Here is a 6,938-nt window from a genome sequence, read left to right as displayed (position 1 = left end):
TAACTCCTGAAACAATCCTCAGGTTACTCAATTACAAAAAACCTTGCACTCCTTCTATGTCATATTTTATGAACATCTAGCAATGTCTAATCCATATTAATAAAGCAAAGTTTGTCTGTCTTTTGAGGACTCATTTTGAGTGTACACATAGTATCCTAGAACTTAGTGACGACTTGATCTAAAAAATAACAAAGTAGCAAACAGCGTATGTAGCTTAATCCTCGTGCGTCAAAAAAGAAAAAAAAGGAAGTACAATGTACATATGTGCAAGGGTGGTCTAAAAAGTTTCTGCTCGAACAAAGATACAAGACATTTTTCTAAATTTTTTAATTTATTTTTCAATAAGTCTCTTTGTAACCCTACAAACTTCTCCCAGCAACGCTCACATACCTGTAACCCGTTCAAATATTACTCGAGTCACTTTTAGTTTTTGATTCCATTAATCCGAGTTGGATTGACTTAGACGTTTCAAATTTCTACGCAACAAGCCTTTATATGTTTGCTATTGTTTGAATTTATTTAAAGGTTACCTTTTCAAAAACAAATGTTGAATGGCAGCTCGATACTCGAATTTGCCCATTTTCACAAAAACACTTACAACAACTCAACTCACTCAAACGACTGTTTCATAAGAACTGTTTTTTCGAAATGGCTGGGAATTTGGTTATTAATTGTCAGTAGATTCTAAAAAAGTAACTAGCTTTCATTTATAATTGCCACTATATTCACGTTCAGGTTTAGATACTATTCAGGTTACCACTTGTATATGTTTGATAAGTTTTTTCCCATGTTTTAAATAATGTTACATTCGTCCAAAAATCCATGAACTGCCCCATGACATTGTTTTTGCGATCCCCTTTGGTGTCGAGGCCCACTGCTCTAGAGCAGGGATAACAAATTTTGACTTGAGCTCAAACCAATGATTCCCAACCGACCCCGTTTGATTATCAAGGTTATTAATAAATGTATTTTGTTAAAGAAAAGTTCATGGAAAAATTCTTATTTCAGTTCTGTTTATCGGGCAAAATTAGATATTCCCCCCCCCCAAAAAAAAAAAAAAATTTAATAATAAACCAAGGGATCATTAAGAATATGAATTTCTTACTGATAACATTCCAATGTTACAAATGTATTGTCTCATCGAAAAAGTGATAAAGTCACGTTCATTTTGATGAGTAATAACTCTAATTTTAAAGGTGTTATTATATGGAAAAATAATTTATTTTTTTATAAACATCAGTAATAACAGTCAGTCAGTTACTTTAATAAAAAAAAAACTGCAAAGTATAGATGAACTAACAATCACAAATCCCCAATTATCAAAAAACAGAACATTTTTGTCATTAAAAATGAAAGGGGATTTCTATTTTATTTAATGTTTAGATTAATGGGTATGTTAAATATCAAAAAAAAAAAAAAATCCGGTCAATTAGATTTAAATAGAGATTTATCTTCCCAAAATTTTGAAATTTCGTATTAAATCTTAAAGACGAGTCTGAATACGATGCAATAACCATAACATGGAACACATTCAATAATATCATAAACTATGCTTGCAATTGTCGTCATTATTGATCTATCTCACCCATCTTGGTGGTATAAGCATTCAATGTTGATAATATTTGAAAATACTTTAATTTACACTAAATCAAGAATAATGGGCCACTATTTTTTTTTTTTTTTGCATTTTGTCTGTCCAAAATATAAAATTGAAGATAAGGACCCAAATTTTGCAGTATCATTTAATTACAAAAAACTTATCCATGATATTTTAATTTACAAAATTTCATTACTAAACAAAAATACCAACAATTATTATTTATATCTCATGTTTCTAAGTTTAAAAATGTCGAAAAAGGCAACACGTGTTCCATCTCCTCTGCGACTGTGTAAGTGCCAAAAAGGCTGCAAAGACCGTTGCAATCTCCATTTGATCTGCTTACAACATCAATAACTCAATTACAGCACCATAATGTCAAGAATAACAAAAAATTCTATAGCAACAATATGACGTAATTATGGCCACCTCCATATGACAATCCTCCAGCCCTGAGCCATGAACCTTTCAGTTAAAGAACCCCTTGGAGAAGAATGTCGACCACACTCCTTATACAAATTTGGATTCCCTCCGACCTGCCATAATGACAGTGGATTACGCCATTTCCTTCATCTTAACGAGCTTCCAATCTGTGTGGCGGCGGGTGGATTGTGTTATTACCTCTGAAGAAGGGCATATTGAATAAAAAATATAGTATTTAATCATTTCACAAATTGGTTTTGTAGTTGTCCTTTTTTGAGTCCATAAAAATCACGTTTTTCGTCATTTAGTCATGCTAATGCAAGTTTTGGGTCCCCACTCTGTAAGGGTAAGTTGATGCTTCATCACTTTTGTGGAACAGCTTTTTGAATGTAACGAATATGCCAAATATAATATATTTTCTGAATTTACACCCTTGAATAAATTTTTTATCAGAGACTAAAGTATTGGTTTATATTAGTAATTTTTTTTATTTTAAGGATATTCAATTGTTTGCAGTTAATTGTAAAGTTAAATACTGTTAATCGGTTAAGTATTCAGTGGGATAATACTTGAGTTTCGGCATCAAATTCGAAAAATACAAATGAATTACGGAGTTTATTTTAATTATAATTATCCCAGCTTGCTTTTGTAATGACAAACCACATATTTCATCATTGTATGTTATAGCAAGTCACAAACCCACGAATTTATTTTAACATTTCCAGTCCTAAAATAAATGATCATTCCCATAATTTGTTTGAGAGATCATGGGATTTATGTCTTGTCGTTAGTTTTGAAGGAAGTATTCTCATGTTAATGTCGAGTGTCAATAAAATCATCTTTTTTATTATTCAAGTTCAAGTTATGTGACTTGAATCTGTATATAGGTATAGTATCAAAACATTATCCTATAAAGTGGGAATATAGCAGCACTATATTGGTAGAGGGGTATTGACATATTTAAAACAGTAATTTGCCTAAATTTAGATTAATACGTTATAACAAAATTGTCCTACAAATTACGGAGTTTGTCCTTAATAAAACAATGTAATAATATAAATTTAAACTGTCAACTGTTCTCAATAATCATTAAACAATAGTTCAATAGTTTTGACAGACTACCAACTGATTTTCTGTTTCTTTTACATAGTTGCGTGATGTAATACGACTAACAAAGTGAACCCTCTCTCACCATCCCAAGCAAAAATCCTGCGGAAGCTATTGTAGGTATCCAAATGCCGATTCTAATTTTGGAACGGAACCTGGTACAAATTTTTTAGTAGCGTGACAAGACTATCATTTTCCGAACCCAAAAAAAAGTAGAAAGGAGTTAAGTTTATGGAAGGGATGCAAAGTAATTATTCAGATAAAAAATATGTGCTTCCAGCTCAAGGTTATTTTATGTATTACATGTATATATGTGTGTAAATGATCAATTTGTTTCCTAGAATAAATTTATAGATCAAGTATGTACATTCAATGATAAATTAAAATTGCAAATTCAATTGATGAAATAACTTAATTGCGTCGTAGTGTTATATGTATGTTTAACAAATTTAAGTTTTTGAATATAATCACTTGCATTGATTTTAGCGCCTCATTGCCTTGAAAATTATATATATAAAAGCTCAATTATATTTTTTGAAATGTGTACATTACAATCCACCTATGTTTTATCAACATGAGCACTCTTAATAAAAGATAAAAGGTGGGCCTCTGTTTGATTATTGTCGAGGTGACACTAGATGACTTTTTTATATTTGAATTCACTTTAGTATAAATTTATAACACCGTCATATATACTGTGTGGCACTTTAGGGTTAGTGATGTAAATTAGATGCATTGTATATACCATTCGTGTTTTTGGAGTTAACTAATTGTTGAGTGACTAATCCGTTCAACTTAGAGTAGAATTGAGGATCGGCATCGGAGCAATGCATGCCTATGTCTTTGTTGATTTCCTTCTTCCCCTCTCCCTCGTCACGGCTGATCACAGCTGCGAACGTCATGACAGCTAAGCTTCTCTCCTCCGAAACATAAATTATCAAGTTTACCATGTAGATGCTTTTTTTTTTAACATACCCAGAATGCTTGCAATTAGTATCACTGTTTATGTTTTTACAATCATTGCAAGTGCTTCTAACGTACCGCTCCTAATAAAGCCCACAATGCCTGTAGGTACGACCAAATAAACTCTAAGGAAGGAGACGACAGAATCGCGGAAATAACGAGAAACAAAAATCTTAATTATATTCCCTCATTCACGCAATCTCAATAAAAAAATTCACAAGATGGGGCTTTTGTTGAGTGCACAGAGAAAAATCCTAGCCTTAACAATGACTTAAGACAAAAGATACAAAAATCGTTGTAAAAAAATTTAAACCTATTGAAATTCAAATTTATCATATTTTTTTTCTGTATATATATAATTGTTGCCTCTTTCCTTACAATCTCTTTAGCCACGACTAATGAGATTACGCAACAAGACGGTTCAAATATTAATGAATAAAAATATGTAAATTACTTTTTGACCAATTGACGTAACTCAATTAAAAATAGAATTACAATGACTAGTTTTGAGACTTCAGTAGAGCTCGAAAAGAAAAGAGAAATTTTTTTTTAATAAAATTTTTGTATTAAAGACAATTTTCATTTTTGGCTAGCTCAGAAGTGAGGGGAAATACGTAGCTTTAAAAAAAGTAAAATTTCCAAACTTTAGCGCCGTTTATTCGTCTCAAATACGATAGTAATGTTTAAACGAAATGTAGGTTTTTTTTGTGTTTTTCGTTAGTGTATCACAGCAAAAGACTTCTCTGATATAAATATACCATAATTTGAATATACGTTTATTTTTATTTAGATTAATAAAAAGTTCTAATTTTGAGGACCTTAATTTTAAACATCATTTTTAAAAACAAATATCTTTCCATACCTTATCTGATGATCTAAATAGCTAAGTATTTAGATCCTTTTGTTGAATATGAAGGAATTAAAGTAGCTAAACATAAGCATAGTGAAGGAATGGGACTTAGAAGATCCTCAATTTTCCACCTCCAAAAACAACTGAGCTCTTCATTAAACCTTCCAACATTCTAAAAGGAAAATCTACCTACACTGCCATTAGCAGTTTAATAGACTGCTACGAAAACAGTTTTTATCGTAGGGAAGAAGCCTTAGTGGCCGTTCTTGATATAGAAGGCACTTTTGATGATATTATGGAATCCATGTACAAAGGTCTGGACATATAGACGACGGTACAAAGTGACAAGGGTATGGAATAAAAAGAATATGATATAGTTGGATATACGGACGGATCATGAATAAATTGTCACACAGTATCTGGATATTGAGAGAAGAAATTTCTTGCTATAAAGATGTTCTCGATAATTCCAAGTGGGATATCAGAGTTGAATGGATCAAGGGCATAATAATAGAAAGGGAAAGGGCTTGCTGATGCTTTGGCTAAGGAGGTGCAAAGGGTGTACACCAGTCTCTGTCCCCAAATTCCGTGTGTCAGGCTAAGAAAGCTCTGAGAAAAGCCACTTTGAATAAACGACAAACTATGTGGTAACAGTTGAATAGCTGCCGCCAATCGAAGCAGTTTATTGTCGAGCCATATATCGAACAAATTTTACAAATACAAGGGATATCAAATTTCAAGTATAGTCAGTATGGTTTATATACAACTTAATAGACATCTTTTAAAATGGGTAACACCCTGAGCCCAATCTGTCACCTCAGTGAAGAATATGAAGAAACACCATTTCATCTTATCCATGACTGTGACCATACAATGCAGGAAATGACTGAACTTGCCATAGTCTGTGGAAAAAAAAAAAAAAAGATCAATGGAGGAGCAACTTTAGAAGATTTTTAATATGTTATGTAATTATGATTTATTTTATAATAATAAAGTAAAAAACTCATAGATGAACCTCTACCGGCTGATACCGGTTGAGTTCTGTTGGGGGTGGGGTGTATCTAGAAGCTAAATAAACAAACAACATATAGCAAATTTTTATAAAATAAAATTATATCAGACAAAAAAAAATGCAATTTGGAGTTAAGTAGGAACTGAATAATAAAAAAACCATCCAGGTAATTTGAGGACGAAGGCAAGGACGTAATTAAGGATATCTTAATATTTCTCGCAATGATTCAAAACTTGCAAATTATATTCTTAGACTAAAAGATCTATTTGAGATTCTATGAGCCTAATAATTTGAGAACGTACAAAAATATACACCACACTTAGACTGTATAAATAATTTACGAGCATTGCATAGTGTTGACATAATACGCAGTAGATTTCCAATCTCAGCATGCATTATTAATGGAACGACGACTATTTATAAATATCTTGTAAGCCATGCATTTAGAAAATCAAAACATTTGCGTAATAAATATCTTCTTTTTCATGGGGGGTTATTGAAGCAGGGTATTTATAATATTTAAACTTTAACTTCGGCTACGTCAACAAGATATCAAAATAAATTATATCCGATAAGTGAAACCTGTGACACAGTTAGCAGGGAAAAATGGGAGGGATTCAATGTTCAATCAGAAAAATAAATTCGTGTTAAAATAACTGAAGTTCTAATTTTTGGGAACTAGCTAAAATTCCAACTAAGACTAGGAGGCAAGAGTGTCCATTTAGGAAAAAACATCTAAAAGGAAGAGATATTCTTTTTCTTTTCATTTCTACTAACTTAGACCTAAAGTATACGTATGAGTTATGACTATTAAACACCCATTACTGTTTTAGTTTATTATTATGTTAGATTGATATTATGCGTTGAGAATGTGCGCTTATCCTTAACTAATATTGTGTAATGCAAAATTGGGAGGTATACCCACTCTGGAATATCAAAGATGAATTCGAATCTACCGGGCCGTGCAGAATTATTTACCGATTTTT

Source organism: Lepeophtheirus salmonis, chromosome 3, assembly GCF_016086655.4.
Source record: "Lepeophtheirus salmonis chromosome 3, UVic_Lsal_1.4, whole genome shotgun sequence".
In the NCBI taxonomy this organism is placed as follows: domain Eukaryota; kingdom Metazoa; phylum Arthropoda; class Copepoda; order Siphonostomatoida; family Caligidae; genus Lepeophtheirus; species Lepeophtheirus salmonis.
This window is presented reverse-complemented; position numbering follows the sequence as displayed.